This window comes from Phyllobates terribilis, unplaced genomic scaffold, assembly GCF_046119375.1.
Source record: "Phyllobates terribilis strain yellow unplaced genomic scaffold, ASM4611937v1 Scaffold_11__3_contigs__length_659146591, whole genome shotgun sequence".
NCBI classification, from domain to species: Eukaryota; Metazoa; Chordata; class Amphibia; order Anura; family Dendrobatidae; genus Phyllobates; species Phyllobates terribilis.
This window is the reverse complement of record NW_027362771.1, coordinates 494,184,597-494,211,756: the sequence shown is the minus strand read 5'-3', so window position 1 is coordinate 494,211,756 and position 27,160 is coordinate 494,184,597.

The following is a 27,160-nucleotide window of genomic DNA, read 5'->3' as shown; positions in this document are numbered from 1 at the left end:
ATTTAGTAATGTGGCCTGTGGGGGCGTTGGCTGCATATTTGCGCTTGCGTTCCAAGGACTGGGGTATGGGCAACTGATCGCTGCGCTGGGACAAGGACATGGATGTGCTTCCTGATGCTGCTACTTGAGAGTGTGCAATGACAGGTACAGGGCAGGAGGCATCTTCGCATGCACCATGGACAGGAGATTGGCTTGCATGCACAACAGCAGAAGAAGCAATTGTGCCACCCGCAGACACTGTTCCTGGACCCTGGGGTTCGGCCCATAAAGTCGGGTGCTTTGCTGCCAAGTGAATGATCATACTGGTGGTGGTCAGGCCGCTAGTATTGCCATTCCTGCTGATGCTGGCCTGGCAGGTGGTGCAAATGGCCTTTTTGGGGTTATCGGCAGAGTCTTTAAAAAACAACCAGACTCGGAAAGACCTAACAGTTGTACTGGCAACTTCCTTCGTGTCGGTGTTACGGGGAACGGTTGCCTGCCTTCTGTCTGCGGCCACCACACTGTTTCTTCCTGCCTGTTTGGGTGCTCTGCCTCCCTCCCCCTGTGTGCTGCTGTCCTCGCTCTGCATGTCCTCCTGCCAGGTTGGGTCAGTTACTATATCATCCACCATCTCGTCTTCCACTTCCGCACCCTGGTCCTCCTCCTGACTTTCTGGCAATTGTGTCTCATCATCGTCCACCTCTTCTGACACTTTCCCACCGTTGCCTTTGTGTGACCGTGGCTGCTCAAATATTTGGGCATCGCTACATGCGATCTCCTCTTGCCCCGCTTCAAGTGGACCGGGCAAGAGGCCCGAATCTATAAATGGAAAAGTGAACAGCTCTTCAGAGTGTCCAAGTGTGGGATCAGTTGTCTCTGGGCACTCAGCATGGTGGGAGGAAGGAGGATCAGGGTGAGGAATATGCTGTCCAGACTCACGGCTACTGAGACTTGACCGTTTGGAAGATAGGGTGGTGGTGGTGGTGGCTAAGTGACTGGAAGCATTATCCGCTATCCAACCAACAACCTTTTGACACTGCTCTGGGTTCAATAGTGGTGTGCTGTGGTCCCCTAGGAATTGGGACAGGAAGGTCGGGCGAGAAGATGTGGGTGTTTGTTGTGGCACAATTTCAGCTTGCTCACGGCCTTCTCCTCGGCCTCTGCATGCACCATAACGTCCAGTTCCCCATCCCTTGCCACATGCCTTGCCCATTTTAAATGGAGGACCGTATCTTCCATGCTCACTACAAATGACTGAGTTTGGAGTGAACTTATATGTGATTGGTGTGACGGAGAAAACAGAGTTTTAAATACCTGGCCTGTAGGTAACTAGTTTGAACAGCAAACTGGTGTGAATTGCTTCACAGACACACTGAAAGAAATTTTTAATGGTGGCCAGAAATGGCAGTATTTTCTGACAACGTATATATGTGATCCGTGTGACGGAGAAAACACAGTTTTAAATACCTTGCCTGTAGATAACTAGTTTGAACAGCAAACCGGTGTCCAAAACTTTGCTGACACAGTGAAAAAAAATTGGAATGGAGGCCAGAAATGGCAGTATTTTCTGACAACGTATATGTGATCCGTGTGACGGAGAAAACAGAGTTTTAAATACCTGGCCTTTAGAGAACTAGTTTGAACAGCAAACCGGTGTCAAAAACTTCGTTGACACAGTGAAAAAAAATTGTAATGGAGGCCAAAAATGGCAGTATTTTCTGAAAACGTATATGTGATCCGTGTGACGGAGAAAACACAGTTTTAAATAGCTGGATTTCTAGCGCTGTAATATGGAAAGGACCTGGCTGCATTCTACCGTGCCAACAAGCAAATGGCGCAGAAAAAGGGTGTTCTCTGGATTGCTTTTTAAGCAAATAATGAGGATTAAGATCCAAAAAAAAGTATTCGTGTCCCCTGAGACCTGGGCCTTTGTATAGAAATATCTAACAGCAGAAGAAGGCAGAATTGGAATGGAGCCTCTTGTGCTATATGCACTGCAGTCTGCTATATACACTGCATGCCTGCCTATATACACTGCCTGCCTGATATATCTGCAGATGGATTAGTCCTCAGAAGGACTGTTTGTTTAGATGGATATGTGTAATGTACGTTTTTTCTCCCTACACTACCTAATACACAAGCAAATCTCTCCCTGACGCAGCAGCACCTCTCCCTACTCTGCCTGATTCCTGAGTGACTGTGACGAGCACAGCAGCGCCAGGTCTTATATAGACCCGATGACGCTGTGCGGCCATCCAATCACTATAATGCCACAACCACCATGGCTGCGGCATGGCTGGGTGGCAGGCAATCCCTGCATGTTGATTGGCACTCTAAAGAGCACCAAACATGCAGGGAGGGGACCCGAGCATCCGCCCGAGCATCTCGCAAGTACTCGGCGAGCTCCGAGCATCTCAAGTACTGAGATACTCGGGCGAGTACCGAGTTCTTGCGAGTATGCTCTCTCATCACTTGTTGTCAGTAAAGATGAGCGAATTCATTTGAAGCCAATCAAATTCGATTAGGATTTCACCAATAATTCTGATTAACCAGAATTACATTTTTTTGCAATTCATTCAAATACAGCAAAACGGCAGCCTGACTCCATTTGGCTGGATTTGTCTTAGGACAAGGAGGGGATAAAAAAAAATAAGTGTTACTCACCTTGCCCCGGCCCTCACCAGTACCTCCACGCAGCTCCTTGACCAATCTTCCACAAAGCTAACTTCCTTTAGCCTCCGACATCCACTGACTACGTCTCACATGACATCATGACATGCATCACCCCACTACTTATCATGACACATGAGTCCTACTCAGTGGTTAGACCACACACCATGTCATCATGTGCACCACCTTGTGACAGCATGATGTTACATGAGGTCTGGTGAGTAGTGTTGAGCCACCCCCGTAGTGTTCGAGTTCGGTTCGGTTCGTCGAACACCCGTGTGTTCGCCGAACTGTTCGTCGAACTGTTCGTCAAACACCTTCGAACACCGTTAAAACCAATGGCAGGCAAACAAAAACACATAGAAACGCATAGAAAACACCTTCAAAGGTGTCCAAAAGCTCACAAACTGCTCAGAAGACACAACTAACACATGGAAAAGTGACAAGTACATATAGTCATGAGAAAAGAAAAGAGGTGGAGGAGTAAAAGGAGGGGGAGACACAGATATAGGCATGTCATGCCCTTCTAAAATCCAAAAAGTGAGAAGCCGACACGTTCAGTCCGCTCCTGCCCGTGCCACCTCCGTGTCGCCGGTTTGTGCCAGAGCCGCGGTGAACCCTGACGGCCAGCCCCCCTCTCCCAATACTGGTGCCTGTCCGCTGGTGGGTCGAGCGAGCCCCCCTGTGGTGGAGGCAGCTCTAAGCTTTTTAATTTAAATTGTCTCTCTAATTTGAATGAATACACTTTAAATCCATTTACAAGGATCTATTGGAGGGCAAGTCTCATGCCAGCAGCCGCGTAACTCCAGCTCCAGTAGCGTCCACTAAAGCTGCTGCAGTTAAAAAGCTTTTATAAGGATCGAGCTCGGCTGTCCACCGCAAGGCATCCTACTGCCAGTCCCAGCCCCTATGCCTTGGGGTGCCTCCTGATGCTCTTCACTGAGTATCCCATGGTCCCGAAGCATTTCCTTTGAAAAAATTAAGTGTGCAAACTACAGATGGTGTAGCTTGCTTAACAGCCGGGATAATCCGCTGACTAGCAGACACTGCTACTAGGCACAAAGTATTTCCTGGGCTAGATGCAGTTAAAAATTTGTAATTAGATACTCTCGTTGGATGCTGAGAAAGCATTCCATAGAGTCTCCTGGCACGCCATATATGATTCTCTTAAAAAGCTTGGGGTAGGGGTCTAGGGGACCCTTTTATAGCCAAAATCACGGCCCTGTATTGCAATACGTCACCTAGGCTGAAGATAAATGGAACTGTAGCACCCTGAGGGCTCGGTTGCTACAGAGGTATTGCACCTCACCCAGAGGTGTGATATCTCACTCTCAGGTAAGGATGGAGTGTGGATCAGGACCCGACACCTGCATGCATTACACCACATTGCCGTGGGGCAGGGCGACCAATATGCCCCTGAGATGGGCACGACAGTCCCTGTCCCTGGCTGGAGTGGGGGTAGGGAACACTGAGGAAGGGGAACCCTGTAGTGCAGGAGCAGGGAGGAAGCAGTTCCTGGGTGCATTGAGAAGGGAGTATAAAAGGTGGGCACCATCTTAGTTCAGTGCAGAGAAGTCTGAGCAGAAGTGGCAGGGAGCAGGGGCTCTGCATGAGCTCTGCTCCGGAGGCGGGCCTTGTAACAGAGGCCCAGGCCTGGAAGAGGGAGAAGGAAGGAAGAGGAGCGGAGAAGGCTCCAGGAACGAGGAACGAAGGGATCCCAGGGGTGCGGACGGGCGAGTCGCCACCGCATGCCCGAATCCACCTGCATGGAGGGGTCAGGCCAAAGGGGGAGACCGGTCCCCGAAACTAGTGGAGGCAGGAAACGACCCTCAGCTAGAAACCGGAGGCTGTGACATTTTATGTGGCGCAGCCCCTCGCTACACCCGCTAGGAGGGCAGCACATAGGGTCAGGGAAACTGGCGCCAAGTTTACCAAGAGGAGGCCGGACAGAAGGGTTGGTAAGAAAGGCCAGACAAAGGACACACAAAGGGGGTCCTGTGAAGCGCTCCAAAGTTATCTGGGAGTTGTCTGAGCCCCTCACCTGGTGAGCACAGTACGACGTGGGCAGCCGTTACCTGCAGACGTGGTCTGGATAGTAAGAACTGTGAGTAAAGGCCCTGGACTGCATCACTGACTCCGTGTCGTTACTGCTGCTGCCCTGCACCATCACCCCCATCCTCCGCATACACTGCCCTGAGGCTATACTCCTCCCGTGGGGAGTTATGCTACGCTCTGCTGCACCCACAACACCAGCCTCAGCGGTCTGCCCTGCAGCGGCGGTTCACTCTGACCGCAATTCACGGGTGGCGTAGTCGGACATTTAAACATCAAAACCACATAAATAGTTCCGCCACTGGTTTGACCACCCTGAGCCACGGAACCGGGTCGCCGCCACGAAGACTACAACCACCAGCATCCACCAAAAAGGGTCCAGCTCCGGGTGTCCCAAGGCCCAGGGGGTGCATCAGAACATTTTCATCACCTTTCACAATCACCAATGGGACAAGGCAGGGATGTCCTCTGTCCCCTCTCTTATACATCCTAGTGACGGAGCACCTGCTCTCATCAATTCGCCATAACCCCAATATTAGGTGGATTGAGGTGGGAGGCACCGAGTACAAGTGCTCTCTATTTGTTGATGATGTACTAGTATATATCACTCAATCACATATATCCATCCATGCTGTTACGGCTGAAATAGATCACTTTGTTACATGGTCAAATTTTAAAATCAATGCAGCGAAGTCTGAGGCCCTCGATGTCTCCCTCCCCAAATCCATATAGGATTCCATCCAGTCCAGCTTTCCCTTTGCCTGGCCCTCACAGGGTATCAAATACTTAGGAATTCCTATTCATAGAGACCTCTCCCATCTATGTTATCTTAATTTTGAGCCCTTTATTGAACAACTCCATACAGACCACGGTTGGCAAGTTAGAACTGTAAGATTCACTACGTGAACCACTGGTGTTTTGTGGAAAAGCACATGTACACTGTGTTCCAAATTATTATGCAAAAAGTGTTTAGGAGTGATAAGGGAAGAATTTGTTTGTTTGTCAGTTAAACTCATTGATGGTGATGTGTGTCAGGGCTCTTTATATCACTGTAAGCAATTGCAGACACCTGTGCTAATTAGTTTGGCAGGTGTGTCCAATGAAAGGCAAGACTACTTAAGAAGGCTGTCTCACATTATTAAGCAGCCTACATTTTCTGCCAAAATGGGAAAGAAAAAGGATGTGTCGGCTGCTGAGAAGCAACAAATTGTGGAGTGTTTAGGTCAAGGCATGACTACAATCAACATTGTGCGATGATCAGGATGAAGTGTCTTGGCAATCAAGAAGTATGTAGCTGATTCACAGTACACACGTGTGCGTGCTGATAAGGGCAAATTGAGGACTCTTTCCTACAGGCAATTACGTCAGGTTAAAAGAGCAGCGGCAAAAAAGCCTTGTCATAGCAGCAGACAAGTTTTTGAAGCTGCTGGTGCCTCCAACGTCCCCCGAACAACAAGATGCAGGATCCTTCAAAGGTTTGCAGCTGTGCATATGCCATCCTGTCGACCTCCTCTATCCACTTCACACAAGCAGAAACGGCTCCAGTGGGCCAAACATTACATGAAGACTGATTTCAAAACTGTTTTGTTCACGGATGAGTGCCGTGCAGCGCTCGATGGTCCAGATGGATGGAGTGGAGGATGGCTGGTTGATGGACACCCCACGCAAACACGGCTACAGCGCCAACAAGGAGGAGGTGGAGTAATGTTTTGGGCTGGAATCATGGGGAGAGAGATTGTCGGCCCCTTTAGGATCCCTGAAGGCGCTAAAGATGAACTCCATAATGTATGTGGATTTTCTCAAACAGCACTTCCTGCCATGGTTCAAGAAGAAGAACCATGTATTTCACAGCAAGATCATTTTTTTGCATGATAATGCACCATCTCATGCTGCACATAAAACATCTGCATCTCTGGCTGATATGGGCATAAAAGGGGACAAACTTATGGTGTGACCCCCTTGCTCCCCTGACCTCTACCCCATTCAGAACCTCTGGAGCATCATCAAAAGGAGTGTCTATGATGGTGGGAGGCAGTTCACATCTAAGCAACAGCTCTGGGAGGGTATTCTGTCCTCATGCAAAACAATTGAAGCAGAAACCATCCAAAACCTGACAAATTCAATGGACGAGAGAGTTCAGAAGCTCCTTTCGAACAAGGGGTCCTATGTGAAAATGTAACATCACCTAGAATAAAGTTTTGAGTTGAAAACTGTTTGATTTCAGTTTCTAATAACCTGCTAATGCTTATAATTTCAAAAATGACAATTTTTTTGGTCTTTATTAAAATGAAAAGGTTGATCGAAAAGTTTGGGGGATCTAAGAGTGTGGCAACCCAGTGGTCATGATTACTTTGAATTCTGACAATATGAGGGTCATGTTGCAGGTAGTGCAGCAAGAAGACACTTATGTGTCTTGCGCATCTCGGAGCCCCAAAATTATTTTCCGGGCTAGATGCAGCTACAAATTATTATTAATTTTAAATCTGGTGGAGGTTAGTATAGATGGGCTAATAGGATCAGTGCTGCACACTGCTACAAAGCCCAAATTATTTTCCAGTCAAGATACAGATAAACATGATTAGTAATTTGAAAGCTTAAAACGGTTGGTAGGGTGATTTTAACCAATCATCAAGCTTTTACTCTCCCCAGGATGACACAGGGGTAGAAAAGTCGTTTCGGATCCATGATTTGTTCATCTTTATGAACGTGAGTCTGTCTACATTATCAGTGGAGAGCCGCATGCGCTTATCTGTCAGCACACCACCAGCAGCGCTGAACACACGTTCAGACAGAACGCTGGCTGCGGGGCATGACAAGATCTCCAAGGCGTAAGTGGCTAGCTCCGGCCATTTATTCAGATTGGAAGCCCAAAAAGAGCAAGGGTCCAGTGACACAGTCATGGCTTCAATGTTTACTTGTAGATACTCCTGTACCATCGTCTCTAGGCGTTGACTATGTGTCAGACTTCTTGTCTCCTGTGGCCTTGCAAAGGATGGGCTAAAAAAGTGGTGAAATGATTCCGCAAAATTGATGTTACCAGCAGATACTGTGGTTCTGTTACGGTTTGAGTGCTGAACACTTGACGGTCCCACGGTTGGCAAGTTGGAACTGTGAGATTCACTACGTGCACCAATGGTGTTTTGTGGAAAAGCACATGTAAGATTCTGCAACAGTCTCTGCTGATACTCCTGCATGCGTGCATCCCTTTCTATGGCAGGAATAATTTCTGCAAATTTACTTTTGTACCGGGGATCTAACAGTGTGGCAACCCAGTAGTCAGGATTATTTCTAATTCTCACAATTCGAGGGTCATGTTGCAGGTAGTGCAGCAAGAAGGCACTCATGTGTGTTGCGCATCCAGGAGCACCAAGTCCCTGTTGTGTTGGTGGCGAGGTAACAATCATGCTTCCTTCCTCTGTCCTCTCCCCCCAACCTCGCACAACAGAAATGTGATCAAGGTCTCCCTCATCTGATGAGTCTTCCATCAGTTCGTCCTCCACTTCTTCCTGGGCTCCTGCACCTTCCTCACTAGTTTGGCTGCTACCATGCGCCCTGGTAAAACCATCTCCCCCACCCTCACATGCCTGCCGCCTTGGTGCTGCCGACCGTCTGGACCTTGCAGATGTTAGCCCTTCCGCATACAACTCCTCCTCCTCTACTTCCTCCACCTCCTCTTGTGCCACCACCTGACTCCGAATTCTGTTTAACATGTGCTCCAGCATGTAAATCACCGGAATAGTCATGCTGATAATGGCATCGTCAGCACTAAACATCTTCGTCGCCATTTCAAAACTGTGCAGAAGGGTGCATAGGTCCCTGATCTGAGACCACTCCTCCAGCGTGATTTGCCCCACCTCTGGATCTCGTTGGCCCAGGCTATACGTCAGAACATATTGCACCAGGGCTTGTCGGTGCTGCCACAGTCGCTGCAACATGTGCAGAGTTGAATTCCACCGGGTAGGCACATCGCATTTTAGCCGGTGAAGTGGCAGGCCCAACGACTTCTGTAGAGATGTAAGTCGCTGAGCTGCGGGATGCGAATGGCGGAAGTGAGCACACAGCGACCGTGCCCTCTGCAGAAGGCCATCTAGTCTGGGATAGTGGGCTAAAAATTGCTGGACAACCAGGTTCAACACGTGAGCCATACAAGGCACGTGTGTGACATTGCCCCGGCGAAGGGCCACACCCAGGTTTGAAGCATTGTCGCACACGGCCTTCCCTGGTTTCAGGTACAGTGGAGACAACCATTCATGAAATTGGTTCTCCAGAGCTGACCACAACTCCTCAGCTGTGTGACTCACATTTCCCAGACATTTCAAAGTAAAAACCGCCTGATGACGTTGAGCCCTACTGCCAGCATAGTAAGGAGGTGTGCAGGATCCCTTCTGCGCAGTTAGAAAGCTTGTGGCATGACCAGACAGGCTTTGGGTGCAGGTGGAAGACCGAGAGGAGGTTGAGGAGGCAGAAGCAGTGGAGGAACTTTGACATAAAGAGGATTGACGCACAACTCGTGGGGACGGCAAGACTTGGACAGCAGTCCCTTGTCCTGCTGTCACCATAGTTACCCAGTGCCCAGTCAGCGACATGTAACGCCCCTGTCCATGCCTACTCGTCCAAGTGTCTGTGGTGAAATGCACCCTGTCACACACAGAGTTTCTCAAAGAAGCGGTGATGTTGTGTGCGACATGCTGGTGGAGCGCAGGCACACCTTTCTTTGAGAAGTAGTGCCGACTGGGCATCTGGTACTGGGGCACTGCGACGGACATAAGGTCTCGAAAATCCTCTGTGTCCACCAGGTGGAAAGGCAGCATTTCTGTAGCCAAGAGCTTGCAGATGGTGAAATTCAACCTCTTAGCTTTCTCATGGCTAGGAGGAAATGGTCTTTTACTTGTCCACATCTGAGGGACCGAGGGCTGGCTATTGTGCTTAGACGGGGTTGATAAGGGTGTCCCCGGCAAACTGCCGGTCTGTGAGGAAGATGCAGGCGGACATGTTAGGTTGCCTTGATCCAAAGGTGGTGCTATCGATGTCGGACAGCGCTCAACACCAGCTGGTGTTACCACCTCCAAAGAAAATGATGACCTGCCAATCACGCTGGCTGTTGCGGGTAAAGAGGTGGCAGGTCTGCGCCCCAAAACAGGTGTGACTGCTGTCCCCCCAGTCACAGAGGATGAAGAGGCCGCGGATGCACAAGATATGGCAGACGGTGGTTGGCCCGGCCGGCTAGGCCGCATTGTAGCACACTGAGCTTCCCACTGCAACTTATGCTTCATGTCCATGTGCCGGTTCATGCATGAAGTACTCAAACTATGTATTTTTTGGCCTCTACTTAGCTTTTGCTGACAAATGTTACAGATAACACGAGTTGGGTCATCTTTATCGATCTGAAAAAATGACCAGGCTATGCAAGGCTTAGCACCCATGCGACCTGAAGAGCCACCACGACTTGTGGTGAGAGGCAGAGTTGTGTTTGAGGATGCAGTTGTTGACGTGCTTCCAGTACTACGTCTCTGTCCAGGAAGGCGCAACCTGACCTCGTCGTCACTAGCATCTTCCTCCACCTCCTCTGCTGACCTCATCTCTTGGCTGACTGTGGGTTGACAGTAAGTGGGATCTCCAACCTCATCATCATCACCCTGTGCGTTATCACACCTGTCGTCCTCAGAGCCAACCTGTTCCTGCCCTGACAAAAAACTAAAGTTGTCGCTCCAATCAGGTATTTGAGTCTCATCATCGTCTTCCTCATTGTCTCCACCAACAGGAGTTACAGTTTGGGAATGAGGGTCTACATTATGGTCAGAACCTTGTGCGTTTGGTCCTGTATCCGATTCATAAAGATTCTGGGCATCAGTGCAGATCATTTCCTCGTCTGGATTCACAGAAGCGCTGGAGTCGACCTCTGATTCCCAGGCTATAGTATGAGTAAACAGCTCTGCAGACTCAACCATCTGTTCTACCTCATACTCAGACGGGCAGCTGGAGATTTGGGAGCTGTGAGGAAGCAAGTGCGATTGGGGTGACACCTTTGAGGACTGGAGTATTTGTGATGTTGAAGTTGATGTGGAGGAGAGCCCACTTAAAGGAGCACTTGATATCCGTTGAAGCACCTGCTGTTTTTGTGCCTCATCTGGAATTTGTAGCGATTGGCGTGGCCGTAAGAAAGGGATCTTATCACATTGTCCGCTAAAAGAAGTAGACATTTTAGTTTGGCTGGAAGATGGTCTTTCTTCTGCAGATGTTACTGTTGCTTTAACACCTACCCCACGGACACAACCTTTTTTCCCCTTCCCAACACGCCTATTCCCCTTTCCACCAGTAGCAGGCCTTTTTCCACTCATTTTCGTGGTTAACTAATTCACAACTCTGGAGTTGTTTGCACAAAAAAACAATGGATGGGAACCGAGCAGAGCTGAGTGGCCAAACTGTGGTATTAGGCCAAAACTATTGGCTGGGTTAGATGCAGAAAAAAAATATATTCAGTTTGCAACCTGATGGAGGTCAGTATAGCTGGACTAATAGAGAAAGTCCCACACAATGCTAGAAGGCCAAATATTTTTTCAGAGCTAGATGCAGACAAAAAATTATTTTTAATTTGCAACCTGATGGAGGTCAGTATAGATGGACTAATAGAGAAAGTCCCACACACTGCTAGAAGGCCAAATATTTTTTCAGAGCTGGATGCAGATAAAAATTATTTTTAATTTGCAACCTGATGGAGGTCAGTATAGATGGACTAATAGAGAAAGTCCCACACACTGCTAGAAGGCCAAATATTTTTTAAGAGCTAGATGCAGAAAAAAATTATATTCAGTTTGCAACCTGATGGAGGTCAGTATAGATGGACTAATAGAACAAGTCCCACACACAGCTAGAAGCCCAAATATTTTTTCAGAGGTAGATGCAGATAAAAATTATTTTTAATTTGCAACCTGATGGAGGTCAGTATAGATGGACTAATAGAGAAAGTCCCACACACTGCTAGAAGGCCAAATATTTTTTCAGAGCTAGATGCAGACAAAAAATTATTTTCAGTTTGCAACCTGATGGAGGTCAGTATAGATGGACTAATAGAACAAGTCCCACACACAGCTAGAAGCCCAAATATTTTTTCAGAGCTAGATGCAGACAAAAAATTATTTTCAGTTTGCAACCTGATGGAGGTCAGTATAGATGGACTAATAGAACAAGTCCCACACACAGCTAGAAGCCCAAATATTTTTTCAGAGGTAGATTCAGAAAAAAATTATATTCAGTTTGCAACCTGATGGAGATCTGTATAGATGGATTAATAGAACAAGTCCCACACAGAGCTAGAAGCCCAATATTTTTTCAGAGGTAGATGCAGAAAAAAAATATATTCAGTTTGCAACCTGATGGAGGTCAGTATAGATGGACTAATAGAGAAAGTCCCACACACTGCTAGAAGGCCAAATATTTTTTCAGAGCTAGATGCAGACAAAAAATTATTTTTAATTTGCAACCTGATGGAGGTCAGTATAGATGGACTAATAGAGAAAGTCCCACACACTGCTAGAAGGCCAAATATTTTTTCAGAGCTGGATGCAGATAAAAATTATTTTTAATTTGCAACCTGATGGAGGTCAGTATAGATGGACTAATAGAGAAAGTCCCACACACTGCTAGAAGGCCAAATATTTTTTCAGAGCTGGAATGCAGATAAAAATTATTTTTAATTTGCAACCTGATGGAGGTCAGTATAGATGGACTAATAGAGAAAGTCCTACACACAGCTAGAAGCCCAAATATTTTTTCAGAGGTAGATGCAGAAAAAAATTATATTCAGTTTGCAACCTGATGGAGGTCTGTATAGATGGATTAATAGAACAAGTCCCACACACAGCTAGAAGCCCAATATTTTTTCAGAGGTAGATGCAGAAAAAAAATATATTCAGTTTGCAACCTGATGGAGGTCAGTATAGATGGACTAATAGAGAAAGTCCCACACACTGCTAGAAGGCCAAATATTTTTTCAGAGCTAGATGCAGACAAAAATTATTTTTAATTTGCAACCTGATGGAGGTCAGTATAGATGGACTAATAGAGAAAGTCCCACACACTGCTAGAAGGCCAAATATTTTTTCAGAGCTGGATGCAGATAAAAATTATTTTTAATTTGCAACCTGATGGAGGTCAGTATAGATGGACTAATAGAGAAAGTCCCACACACTGCTAGAAGGCCAAATATTTTTTTCAGAGCTGGATGCAGATAAAAATTATCTTTAATTTGCAACCTGATGGAGGTCAGTATAGATGGACTAATAGAGAAAGTCCCACACACTGCTAGAAGGCCAAATATTTTTTCAGAGCTAGATGCAGACAAAAAATTATTTTCAGTTTGCAACCTGATGAAGGTCAGTATAGATGGACTAATAGAACAAGTCCCACACACAGCTAGAAGCCCAAATATTTTTTCAGAGGTAGATGCAGAAAAAAATTATATTCAGTTTGCAACCTGATGGAGGTCTGTATAGATGGATTAATAGAACAAGTCCCACACACAGCTAGACGCCCAATATTTTTTCAGAGGTAGATGCAGATAAAAAATATATTCAGTTTGCAACCTGATGGAGGTCAGTATAGATGGACTAATAGAGAAAGTCCCACACACTGCTAGAAGGCCAAATATTTTTTCAGAGCTAGATGCAGACAAAAAATTATTTTTAATTTGCAACCTGATGGAGGTCAGTATAGATGGACTAATAGAGAAAGTCCCACACACTGCTAGAAGGCCAAATATTTTTTCAGAGCTGGATGCAGATAAAAATTATTTTTAATTTGCAACCTGATGGAGGTCAGTATAGATGGACTAATAGAGAAAGTCCCACACACTGCTAGAAGGCCAAATATTTTTTCAGAGCTGGATGCAGATAAAAATTATCTTTAATTTGCAACCTGATGGAGGTCAGTATAGATGGACTAATAGAGAAAGTCCCACACACTGCTAGAAGGCCAAATATTTTTTCAGAGCTAGATGCAGACAAAAAATTATTTTCAGTTTGCAACCTGATGAAGGTCAGTATAGATGGACTAATAGAACAAGTCCCACACACAGCTAGAAGCCCAAATATTTTTTCAGAGGTAGATGCAGAAAAAAATTATATTCAGTTTGCAACCTGATGGAGGTCTGTATAGATGGATTAATAGAACAAGTCCCACACACAGCTAGATGCCCAATATTTTTTCAGAGGTAGATGCAGATAAAAAATATATTCAGTTTGCAACCTGATGGAGGTCAGTATAGATGGACTAATAGAGAAAGTCCCACACACTGCTAGAAGGCCAAATATTTTTTCAGAGCTAGATGCAGACAAAAAATTATTTTTAATTTGCAACCTGATGGAGGTCAGTATAGATGGACTAATAGAGAAAGTCCCACACACTGCTAGAAGGCCAAATATTTTTTCAGAGCTGGATGCAGATAAAAATTATTTTTAATTTGCAACCTGATGGAGGTCAGTATAGATGGACTAATAGAGAAAGTCCCACACACTGCTAGAAGGCCAAATATTTTTTCAGAGCTGGATGCAGATGAAAATTATTTTTAATTTGCAACCTGATGGAGGTCAGTATAGATGGCCTAATAGAGAAAGTCCCACACACTGCTAGAAGGCCAAATATTTTTTCAGAGCTAGATGCAGAAAAAAATTATATTCAGTTTGCAACCTGATGGAGGTCAGTATAGATGGACTAATAGAACAAGTCCCACACACAGCTAGAAGCCCAAATATTTTTTCAGAGGTAGATGCAGATAAAAATTATTTTTAATTTGCAACCTGATGGAGGTCAGTATAGATGGACTAATAGAACAAGTCCCACACACTGCTAGAAGGCCAAATATTTTTTCAGAGCTAGATGCAGACAAAAAATTATATTCAGTTTGCAACCTGATGGAGGTCTGTACAGATGGATTAATAGAACAAGTCCCACACACAGCTAGAAGCCCAATATTTTTTCAGAGATAGATGCAGAAAAAAAATATATTCAGTTTGCAACCTGATGGAGGTCAGTATAGATGGACTAATAGAGAAAGTCCCACACACTGCTAGAAGGCCAAATATTTTTTCAGAGCTAGATGCAGAAAAAAATTATATTCAGTTTGCAACCTGATGGAGGTCAGTATAGATGGACTAATAGAACAAGTCCCACACACTGCTAGAAGCCCAAATATTTTTTCAGAGCCTGATGCAGAAAAAAATTATATTCAATTTGCAACCTGATGGAGGTCAGTATAGATGGACTAATAGAATGATGCTATGCCCAAAAGATTTTACTTCACTAGGTGCAGTAAAAAAATTGGTATTCTATACACAGGTGGTATATCTTGCAACACAGATAGGCTACTCCACTGACTAACACACTCTGCAATAGGCCAAAAAGGATTAGCTTTGCTAGATTCAGCCAAATGCTGTGAAAAAAACTTGCACAGCACTGGCACAGACCTGCCTGGCAAAAACTGATAGGAACTGATGTAACCTAGTCCTGAAAAGGACTGCAATTACAATTAGTCTTTACTCCCACTATCTATTTAAGAGCACAGACCTGCCTGATAAAAGTCGTAGGAAATGCTGTAACCTAGTCCTTAAAAGGACTGCAATCACAACTATTCCCTACTCCCAAGCTATCTGTAGATTTGTGCGAAAATTGGCTTGAAATTAACAAGGTATAGCGCACACAGCAACAGCGGTGCCGTCTAACATGCAGCTGCAGCAGTGAGAAAATGGTGGCGACGGGGAAAATGGCTTGGTCTTATAGGGCAAGGACATGTGACATACACTGCCAATGACACATGCCCTTGCTTGTGTGAAAAAAGCACTTCGCTCCGTGTGTGCGCTGCTGATAGGCTGACAGATTGCACCTCCCCACTGTAAATGCGGGAAAGAGAAAAAAAAATGGAGATCTTCATTATTCCTGCAGAGATCCATCGCCTGCCCCTCCCCCCACCCCGCTGTACACTCAAACTGCGTATTAACATTAATTTTCATCATTACTGAGAAAAAATCCAGTTATGATTTTGGTGCACGAACAGTTATCGAACATAACCTCGAACAGCCGAATTTTTCTCAAATCGTTCGTTTTCGCCGAACGGCTCGAACACCGCCCAAAACAGCTCGAATTTGAGATTGGCGAACAGTTCGAGTAGAACAACGCTCATCTCTACTGGTGAGCACCAAAGAGCACCGTGAAGTCAAAATATCAGACCGAAGGGAGCACTAGGCAAAGAGCTATGCAGAAGAACCGCTAAGGGCCAAGGCGAGGTAAGTATAATTTTTTTAAAAAAAGGAACAAATCCCCAGGTTTTCCAAATATAAAGTACAACCATCATCTTTAAGGCCTCTTCTACAGTATTCCAGTAAGCTGTATGTTAGTCCCCAATCCCCTCTGTATAGTAAAAAATAACTGTTATTACACCCTCATATAGTGTGGTCCTGTCCAATGGCTGTCTCTGGTCTTGATGCTATGCCTTCTCTCTTCCCACAAGCGCCATCCTCTGTCCCTACTTCATGTGGATGGCGGGTCCTATGTCATCCACATAGTGTCTCCCAATCGCGATCCTGGCAGGCACATGTCTCTCTGCCCTGCTGAGGGCAGAGCAGAGCAATGCACTGTAGTGCACATACGTATGCTTTACTTCGGGGTCATCGGCGCTCTCTGACCTCTCCTGGTGCATGCGCACTTCCATACTTTGCTCTGCTGTCGGCAGGGCACCGAGATGTGCGCCTGCGCAGGAGCATTATGGAGGACACTGTCTGGATGATGTAGGACATGGCATTCAAACTATAAGGTCTGAGTCAATGTATTGCTGCTAATCAACATGTGCATTTCCTGAAAGAACAGGAAGTTTTAATCTAGAATAGCCTCAGTGGCTAGTGTGAAAAATGCAAAGTTTTTAAATTTTTTTTAACACAGATATATGATATATAAAAATGAAAAATATTAACAAAAATTCAAACGTTATATAAATTTGACTTAAAAACCTGATTTTAAAGGTAGGTCATTTTTGATGACACATTCTCTTTAGTTGCCGGCATCACAATTACATTGAAAGTTATAATGACAGAACACAACAAGACGAGACTATCACTTCTAACTAGTGTTGAGCGAGCACTAAAATGCTCGGGTGCTCGAAGCTCAGGCCGATCTTACCGTGATACTTCAGCAGCGAGGTATCCATACTCAGTCCCCAGCCGCCCGGGGCCGTGTGTCCACGCTCGGTTCCCAGCCGCCCCTATTTCTCCTTGGAAGTTCCCCCACACTTTTCTTAGCCTGGCCTGCTTTAGGGCAGCATTGGACGAGCCCACCAGAGAACCAGACTCCTCCGGTGGGCCCTGGCTTCTTCATCAGGGGAGTTGAGAGTCCCAAGGTGAGGAGCATGATGATGATGATAGAAGTAAGCGTCTGCTTTGTTTTCTTGGAATGCAAGCGTAAGTGTGCAACCTGCCACCCACCCACCCCCAGGCTGCAATACCATACTGCTAGATTGCACTTGAAATGGGTCCTTTTAGTTTGGAGGAGGCCGAAGCTGGCCACTACATCATGGCTGCTTCGGCAGCGAGGTATCCATACTCAGTCCCCAGCCGCCCGGGGCCGTGTGTCCACGCTCGGTTCCCAGCCGCCCCTATTTCTCCTTGGAAGTTCCCCCACACTTTTCTTAGCCTGGCCTGCTTTAGGGCAGCATTGGACGAGCCCACCAGAGAACCAGACTCCTCCGGTGGGCCCTGGCTTCTTCATCAGGGGAGTTGAGAGTCCCAAGGTGAGGAGCATGATGATGATGATAGAAGTAAGCGTCTGCTTTGTTTTCTTGGAATGCAAGCGTAAGTGTGCAACCTGCCACCCACCCACCCCCAGGCTGCAATACCATACTGCTAGCTTGCACTTGAAATGGGTCCTTTTAGTTTGGAGGAGGCCGAAGCTGGCCACCACATCATGGCTGCTTCGGCAGCGAGGTATCCATACTCAGTCCCCAGCCGCCCGGCGGCCGGATGTCCACGTTCGGTCCCCAGCCGCCAGGGGGCGGCCGGGTGTCCATACTCGGTCCCCAGCCGCCCCGCGGCCGGGTGTCCACACACGGTCCCCAGTCGCCTGGGGGCGGCCGAGTGTCCATAAACGGTCCCTAGCCGCCCCTATTTCTCCTTCGAAGTTCCCCCACACTTTTCTTAGCCTGGCATGCTTTAGGGCAGCACTGGACGAGCCCACCAGAGAACCAGACTCCTCCATGGGCCCTGGCTTCTCCATCAGGGGAGTTGAGAGTGCCAAGGTGAGGAGCATGATGATGATGATAGAAGTTAACGTCTGCTTTGTTTTCTTAGAATGCAAGCGCATGTATGTAGTAGCGGCTAGGCCTGAGGTGGTCAGCGTTTTGGCGCATATCCTACCTCCTTCGAGGATTGCTGGATGTTTTCCTGCTACTATCCCAGTTCTATGACTCCCGTCATGGATGATGGATGAGGTGGTGGCAAAGGAGAAAGAGCAGCAGGAACAGGGACCATTCACATTAATATCAGGCCAGTCAACCACACATGTCTTGTAGGATATATTTCTGTACCAAAAGGAGAGGTTCAGCTACACAGTTATAGGGCATGCAGTTAGTGCAATGCCTACCAAAAATTTCGAGGCACTCCAATGCCCCTTGGAAGTGACATGGAGGTCAGAGGGCCTTAACTAAACCGTTTTTTCCATTTATAGCAACTGGGTCTCCTGTGCACTGTTGGCCTAAGCAGTGAATGGAAGGCTTTCCAAAAATTATGAGGAATTGCAATGCCCCTTGAAACAGACGTGGATTACAGCATACTAAAAACCTTCTACCCATTATTGGGGAGTGCGTCTCCCTTAGTGTTTGCCTATGCATTGAAAAGCAAAAGCAGACTAAAATTAGGAGGAAATGCAATGCCAGTTGGAAGAATGGTGGAGGTCGCAGTGGAATAAAAAGACAATATCAATGTCCCTTGTAAAAGTGGTGGAGGTCGCAGTAGCTTAACAAGACGGTTTAATGCCCCTTGGAAGAGATGTGGAGGTCGCAGTAGCTTAACAACACGGTTTTAATGCCCCTTGGAAGAGACGTGGAGGTCGCAGTGGAATAAAAAGACAATATCAATGCCCCTTGGAAAAGTGGTGGAGGTCGCAGTAGCTTAACAAGATGGTTTTAATGCCCCTTGGAAGAATGGTGGAGGTCGCAGTGGAATAAAAAGACAATATCAATGACCCTTGGAAAAGTGGTGGAGGTCGCAGTAGCTTAACAAGACAGTTTTAATGCCCCTTGGAAGAGACGTGGAGGTCGCAGTAGCTTAACTAGACGGTTTTAATGCCCCTTGGAAGAGACGTGGAGATCGCAGTAGCTTAACAAGACGGTTTTAATGCCCCTTGGAAGAATGGTGGAGGTCGCAGTGGAATAAAAAGACAATATCAATGCCCCTTGGAAAGGTGGTGGAGGTCGCAGTAGCTTAGCAAGACGGTTTTAATGCCCCTTGGAAGAGACGTGGAGGTCGCAGTAGCTTAACAAGACGGTTTTAATGCCCGTTGGAAGAATGGTGGAGGTCACAGTGGAATAAAAAGACAATATCAATGCCCCTGGGAAAAGTGGTGGAGGTCGCAGTAGCTTAACAAGACGGTTTTCATGCCGCTTACAAGAGCCATGCAGTACATCATATTAAAAACATTATTCCCATTATTGGGGAGTGGGTCTCCCATAATCTTTGCCTATGCCTTCCAAGCAAAAGCTACCAAAAATTAGGACGGAGGAACTTGCAATGCTGGCTGGTCTCCCTGGTTGTATAGTGGTGGTGGAGGCTGAGGATAAGGAGAAGAACAAAATACAGCTGAAATGAGGAAATGTATACCCATGTGTGGGTGTGAAGCGGTGCATGGGAATACACCTCCGGAAATAAAACAGTGGATTTGACTTTATATTACTCTGCTGTCATTTGGTAGTGATGAGAAGTCTGACCCAATCCAGCCCTTGCTCATTTTGATAAGGGCCAGCTTGTCAGCATTGTCAGTTGATAGGCGAGTGCGCTTATCAATTATAATTCCCCCAGCGGCACTAAAAACACGCTCCGATAACACGCTAGCGGCAGTGCAGGCCAGGACCTCCAAGGCGTACAGAGCGAGTTCATTCCAAGTGTCCAGCTTGGATACCTAATAATTAAAAGGCACAGAGGAATCACGGAAGATGCTGGTACGGTCGCCAAAGTACTCCCTCACTATCTTTTGAAACTTTCCACTCCATGTGAGAGTACCCCGCGCCTCAGGGCCTGTAAGCTGGGCTGGTCTTAGAAAACTGTCCCAGAATGTTGACAGTGTTCCCCTGCCTCTGCTGGATAGGAGTTGCGTCTCTCTCGCCTGTACACCTTGGTTGGTCAACGAACTGTGACATCTGCCGCTAGCGTGTTCAGATGGGAATTTTTTTAACAGTTCTGCAGCAAAGGCCTTCTGGTACTGCCCCATTTTTGTAGACCTCTCCATCTCAGGAATAAGAGAGTGAAAGTTCTCCTTGTAGCGGGGGTCTAAAAGTGTCACCAACCGGTAATGATTGTCACCCAACATTTTGAGAACGCGAGGGTCACGGTTAAGGCAGCGTAACATAAAGTCAGCCATGCGTGCCAGACTGGTAACAGGCAAGACTTACATGTCCTCACCAAGATGACGACTGACCATGCTCTCCTCCTCCTCTTCCTCCTCCCCCCTGTCCTCAGGCCACCCACGCTGAACCGACTGTATGACAGTTGTACAGGTACTACTGCCTACAGCGCATGATACCAGCTCCTGTTTTCCTCCTCCTCCTCTGCCTCATTGTCCCCCAATGCACGTTGGGATGAGATGAGGCTGGGCTGTGTGTAAACGCCCATTACGGGTTCTTGATCCATCTCATCATACTCTGGCTGCAATGCCTCCTCTTTAATTCTCTACAGAGAGCGTTGCAAAAGGCAGACAAGTGGGATGCTGACGCTAATGATGGCATCATCGCCACTCACCGTCTTGGTGGACTCTTCAAAGTTTGTCAGGATGGTACATATGTCAGACATCCAGGTCCACTCCTGAGGTCTTATGTGTGGAGTCTGACCTGAATATCGACGGCCTTGTTGCAGCTGGTACTCCACAACTGCTCTCTTCTGCTCACAAATCCTTTGCAACATGTGGAGGGTAGAGGTCCAATCTGTGGGGACATCACACACCAGTCGGTGTGCCGGAAGCTGCAAACGCTGCTGCAACACAGCAAGGGCGGCGGAAGCTGTAGCCGACTTGCGAAAATGAGCTGACAGGCGGCGTACTTTGACGAGCACATCTAGCAACACGGGTTACGATTTAAGAAACCGCTGAACCACGATGATAAGCACATGAACCAGGAATGGTACGTGTGTGATCTCGTCTCGCCTCAGAGCCGCCACCAGGTTACGGCCATTGTCACACACGACCATGCCTGGATGTAGGTTCAGCGGTCTCAGCCACAGATCTGCCTGCTCTTTCACAGCTGTCCACAGCTTGGCTGAGGCAGCACTGCAGTGCTTCCAGCTTGCAACTGATGTGGTGATGTCTGAGATGAAGGCTGAACATGAGGAGGAGGAGGAGGATGATGCGCAGGAGCTGTACACTGTGGGGGTAACTCTGACTGACATAGGGCCCGCAATCCTTGGCGTCGGGAGGACGTGTTCCGTCCCAAGGTCCGACTGGGTCCCGGCTTCCACTATGTTTACCCAGTGTGCCATCAGGGAGATGTACCATCCCTGGCCACAAGCACTTTTCCACATGTCCGTTGTCAGATGGACTCTCCCAGTAACTGCATTGTTGAGGGCACGGCAGATGTTTTGGGACACGTGCTTGTGTAATGCGGGGATGGCACACCGGGCAAAATAGTGTCAGCTGGGGACCGAGTACCGAGGGACGGCCACTGCCATAAGGTTGCGGAAGGATTCCGTCTCCACCAGCCTAAAAGGCAGCATTTTCAACGCAAGCAGTCGTAAAATGTGCGAATTTAGGACTGTGGCCTGTGGGGCATTGGCTGCGAATTTGCGCTTTCGTTCAAAGCTCTGGGACATGGACAATTGAACGCTGCGGTGGGACGTGGACGTGGATGTTGATGCTGTTTCTTGAGAAACTGCCATAACAAGTGAAGACTGAGAGGAGGGGGCATCTTTGCATGCAGTATGGACAGGGAATTGCCTTGCACGCACAACAGGGGGTTCTATTACACGCACAACAGAGGAAGAAGCAGTGGTGACACCCGCTGACACTGGTCGTGGACCCTGTGGTTCGCCCCACAAAGTTTGGTGCTTTGCTGCCATGTGCCTCATCATGCTGGTGGTAGACAGGCTCGTACTTTTGTCACCCCTGCTGATGCTGGCATGGCAGGTGGTACAAATGGCCTTTTTGGGGTTATCAGCAGAGTCTTTAAAAAAATTCCATACTCGGGAAGACCTAACAGTTGTACTGGCAACTTCCTTCGTGCTGGTGTTACGGGGAACGGTTGCCTGCCTTCTGTCTGCGGCCACCATACTGCTTCTTCCTGCCTGTTTGGGTGCTTTGCCTCCCTCCCCCTGTGTGCTGCTGTCCTCGCTATGCATGTCCTCCTGCCAGGTTGGGTCAGTTACTATATCATCCACCATCTCGTCTTCCACTTCCGCACCCTGGTCCTCCTCCTGACTTTCTGGCAATTGTGTCTCGTCATCGTCCACCTCTTGTGACAAATTACCAGCATCGACTTCCTGTGGCCGTGGCTGTTCAAATATTTGGGCATCGCTACATGGGATCTCCTCTTCCACCACTTCAAGCGGAGCAGGCGAGGGGCTCAAATCTGGAAATGGACCAATGAACAGCTTTTCAGAGTGTCCAAGTGTGGGATCAGTTGCTGTCTGACGACACTCAGTATGGTGGGAGGAAGGAGCATCAGGGTGAGGAGGAGTATGCGATCGAGACTCACGGCTACTAAAACTTGGAAGACAGACCGGAGGTGGTGGTGCCCAGGTAACTGGAAGTATTATCTGCTATCCAATTAATAATAACCTGTTCACACTGATCAGTTCGCAATACTGGTGTTGTAGTGTGCTTCCCTAGTAATTCAGTCAAGAAGTGGGAGCGAGAAGATGTGGCTGTTGGTTGTGGCACATTTTCACTTTGGCCACGGCCCCGTCCTCTACACACACCATCACCAGAACGTCCAGTTCCACGTCCCTTGCCACGCGCCTTGCCCATTGTAAATGAAGTAAAATAGCTTACACTCACACTATCAAGGGAAAAAGGGTAATAAAAAGGAGATTAGAACCGTGGAAGAGGAAAACCACAGTTCTATTTGTCTGGCCTACACCAGAATCTTTTAAACAGATATATTTGTGACTGAACAGACAACGAGACACTATTACTGTTTTTTTTTACGTAAAACAGACCAAAAGCTGGATAATACAGAGATTTGAACCGTGGAACTGGAAAACCACAGTTCTAATTTACTGGCGTATACCAGACTTTTTTAAGTAGATATATTCGGGGCAGAACAGTCAGCGACACACTCAAACTTTTTTTTATGTAAAAGGACCAAAAAGTGGATAATACAGAGATTTTACCCGTGGAACTGCAAAACCACAGTTGTAGTTATGTGGCGTACAGCAGAATATTTCAAACAGATATATTTGTGTCTGAACAGTCAGGGAGACATTATTACAGTTTTTTTTACGGCAAAAAATGCCAAAAGCAGGATAATTCATTGATTTGACCCGTGGAACTGCAAAACCACAATTCTATTTTTTTGGCCTACACCAGACTCTTTTAAACAGATATATTTGTGTCTGAACAGTCAGGGAGACACTATTACAGTTTTTTTTTACGGCAAAAAATGCCAAAAGCAGGATATTACAGAGATTTGACCCATAGAACTGCAAAACCACAGTTATAGTTATGTGGAGTACACCAGAATCTTTCAAACAGATATATTTATGTCTGATCAGTCAGGAAGACACTATTACAGTGTTTTTTACGGCAAAAAATGCCAAAAGCAGGATAATACAGAGATTTGACCCATGGAACTGCAAAACCACAGATCTATTTCTCTGGCCTGCACCAGAATCTTTCAAACAGATATATTGGTGTCTGAACAGTTAGGGAGACACTATTACAGTTTTTTTTTACGGCAAAAAATGCCAAAAGCAGGATATTACAGAAATTTGACCCGTGGAACTGCAAAACCACAGTTCTATTTTTTTGGGCTACACCAGACTCTATTAAACAGATATATTGGTGTCTGAACAATCAGGGAGACACTATTACATTTTTTTTACAGCAAAAAATGCCAAAAGCAGGATAATACAGAGATTTTACCCGTGGAACTGCAAAACCACAGTTATAGTTATGTGGCATACAGCAGAATCTTTCAAACAGATATATTTGTGTCTGAACAGTCAGGGAGACACTATTACAGTTTTTTTTACGGCAAAAAATGCCAAAAGCAGGATAATACAGAGATTTGACCCGTGGAACTGCAAAACCACTGTTATAGTTATGTGGCGTACACCAGAATCTTTCAAAGAGATATATTTGTGTCTGAACAGTCAGGGAGACACTATTACGTTTTTTTTTACGGTAAAAAATGCCAAAAGCAGGATAATACAGAGATTTGACCCGTGGAACTGCAAAACCACATTTCTATTTTTCTGGCCTACACAAGACTCTTTTAAACAGATATATTGGTGTCTGAACAGTCAGGGAGACACTATTACAGTTTTTTTAAGGCAAAAAATGCCAAAAGCATGATAATACAGAGATTTGACCGGTGGAACTGCAAAACCACAGTTCTATTTCTCTGGCCTACATCAGACTATTTTAAACAGATATATTGGTGTCTGAACAGTCAGGGAGACACTATTACAGTTTTTTTTACGGCAAAAAATGCCAACAGCAGGATAATACAGAGATTTGACCCATGGAACTGCAAAACCACAGTTCTATTTTTCTGGGCTACACCAGACTGTTTTAAACAGATATATTGGTGTCTGAACAGTCAGGGAGACACTATTACATTTTTTTTTACGGCAAAAAATGCCAAAAGCAGGATAATACAGAGATTTGACCCGTGGAACTGCAAAACCACAGTTATAGTTATGTGGCATACACCAGAATCTTTCAAACAGATATATTTGTGTCTGAACAGTCAGGGAGACACTATTACAGTTTTTTTTTATGGCAAAAAATGCCAAAAGCAGGATAATACAGAGATTTGACCCGTGGAACTGCAAAACCACAGTTCTATTTTTCTGGCCTACACAAGACTCTTTTAAACAGTTATATTGGTGTCTGAACAGTCAGGGAGACACTATTACATTTTTTACAGCAAAAAATGCCAAAAGCAGGATAATACAGAGATTTTACCAGTGGAACTGCAAAACCACAGTTATAGTTATGTGGCATACACCAGAATCTTTCAAACAGATATATTTGTGTCTGAACAGTCAGGGAGACACTATTACAGTTTTTTTTTTATGGCAAAAAATGCCAAAAGCAGGATAATACAGAGATTTGACCCGTGGAACTGCAAAACCACAGTTCTATTTTTCTGGCCTACACAAGACTCTTTTAAACAGATATATTGGTGTCTGAACAGTCAGGGAGACACTATTACAGTTTTTTTACGGCAAAAAATGCCAAAAGCAGGATAATACAGAGATTTGACCCGTGGAACTGCAAAACCAGAGTTCTATTTCTCTGGCCTACATCAGACTATTTTAAACAGATATATTGGTGTCTGAACAGTCAGGGAGACACTATTACAGTTTTTTTTATGGCAAAAAATGCCAAAAGCAGGATAATACAGAGATTTGACCCATGGAACTGCAAAACCACAGTTCTATTTTTCTGGGCTACACCAGACTCTTTTAAACAGATATATTGGTGTCTGAACAGTCAGGGAGACACTATTACATTTTTTTTTACGGCAAAAAATGCCAAAAGCAGGATAATACAGAGATTTGACCCGTGGAATTGCAAAACCACAGTTATAGTTATGTGGCATACACCAGAATCTTTCAAACAGATATATTTGTGTCTGAACAGTCAGGGAGACACTATTACAGTTTTTTTTATGGCAAAAAATGCCAAAGGCAGGATAATACAGAGATTTGACCCGTGGAACTGCAAAACCACAGTTCTATTTTTCTGGCCTACACCAGACTCTTTTAAACAGATATATTGGTATCTGAACAGTCAGGGAGACACTATTACAGTTTTTTTTACGGCAAAAAATGCCAAAAGCAGGATAATGCAGAGATTTGACCCGTGGAACTGCAAAACCACAGTTCTATTTCTCTGGCCTACACCAGACCATTTTAAACAGATATATTGGTGTCTGAACAGTCAGGGAGACACTATTACAGTTTTTTTTTACGGCAAAAAATGCCAAAAGCAGGATAATACAGAGATTTGACCCGTGGAACTGCAAAACCACAGTTCTATTTTTCTGGCCTACACCAGACTCTTTTAAACAGATATATTGGTGTCTGAACAGACACAGGCACACTCAATTTGTTTTTGGGGTGGGGGGGAATACCAAAAGGTTAATAAGATGCGTATTTGTACAGTTTGACTGAGGAAAAAGAAAAATACAGGATTTAGATGAAAAAAAAAAGGATTTTTCCTGGCCCCTGAGACCGGGGGATAAGTCTAGCAATTTGCCCAACAGGAGCACACAGGACTGTAATGCAGCGTTTGCTGGTATAACCACTGCGTCTCCTATACAGCCTGCCTGCCTGATATCTTGGATGGATATTAGTCCTGAGAAGGACTGTTTGTTTGATTTGGCAGGCTTTAGAAACCCTACACTACCTATTTCGCACTATATATCTCTCCATAACTCAGCAGCACCCTCTCTACTGTGTCCAAGATGGCGGCGCCCGCTTTTAAATACTCGAGGTGACGCTGTGCGGCCAGCCAATCACTGTGATGCCCACAAACAACATGGCTGCGGCATTACAGTGACTGGCTGGCAATCCCTGCATGTTCATTGGTTCTGTAAAGAGCGCCAAACGTGCAGGGCGGAGACCCGAGCTCCCGTCCGAGTAACCCGGAAATGCTCGGTGCTCGCCGAACATCCCGAGTAGTGAGATGCTCGGGCGAGTAACGAGCAGTGTCGAGCATGCTCGCTCAACACTACTTCTAACCCTAGAACATATGGGGACTGGAGTTTTAGCCGGAGGCAAACCGCATAAACTCTGCAGACGCCTGCAACATGTGAGCAGAATATAGTGAAGGGATACTACCTACACCATGCTTGAAGTCAGCGAAATCTGGCGCATTTATTAATATAATCATGCTATATGCTATTTATAATATAGTAATATAAAGTTTCCAGGAATCATAAACTGATGCAGCAGTCTGATAAAATACTCGTGTGACTTTGGTGAGAACTAAACCTTTTCGTGTATATTTACATTTACTGGCTCTCCCAATACTAAATATGCAGCATGGG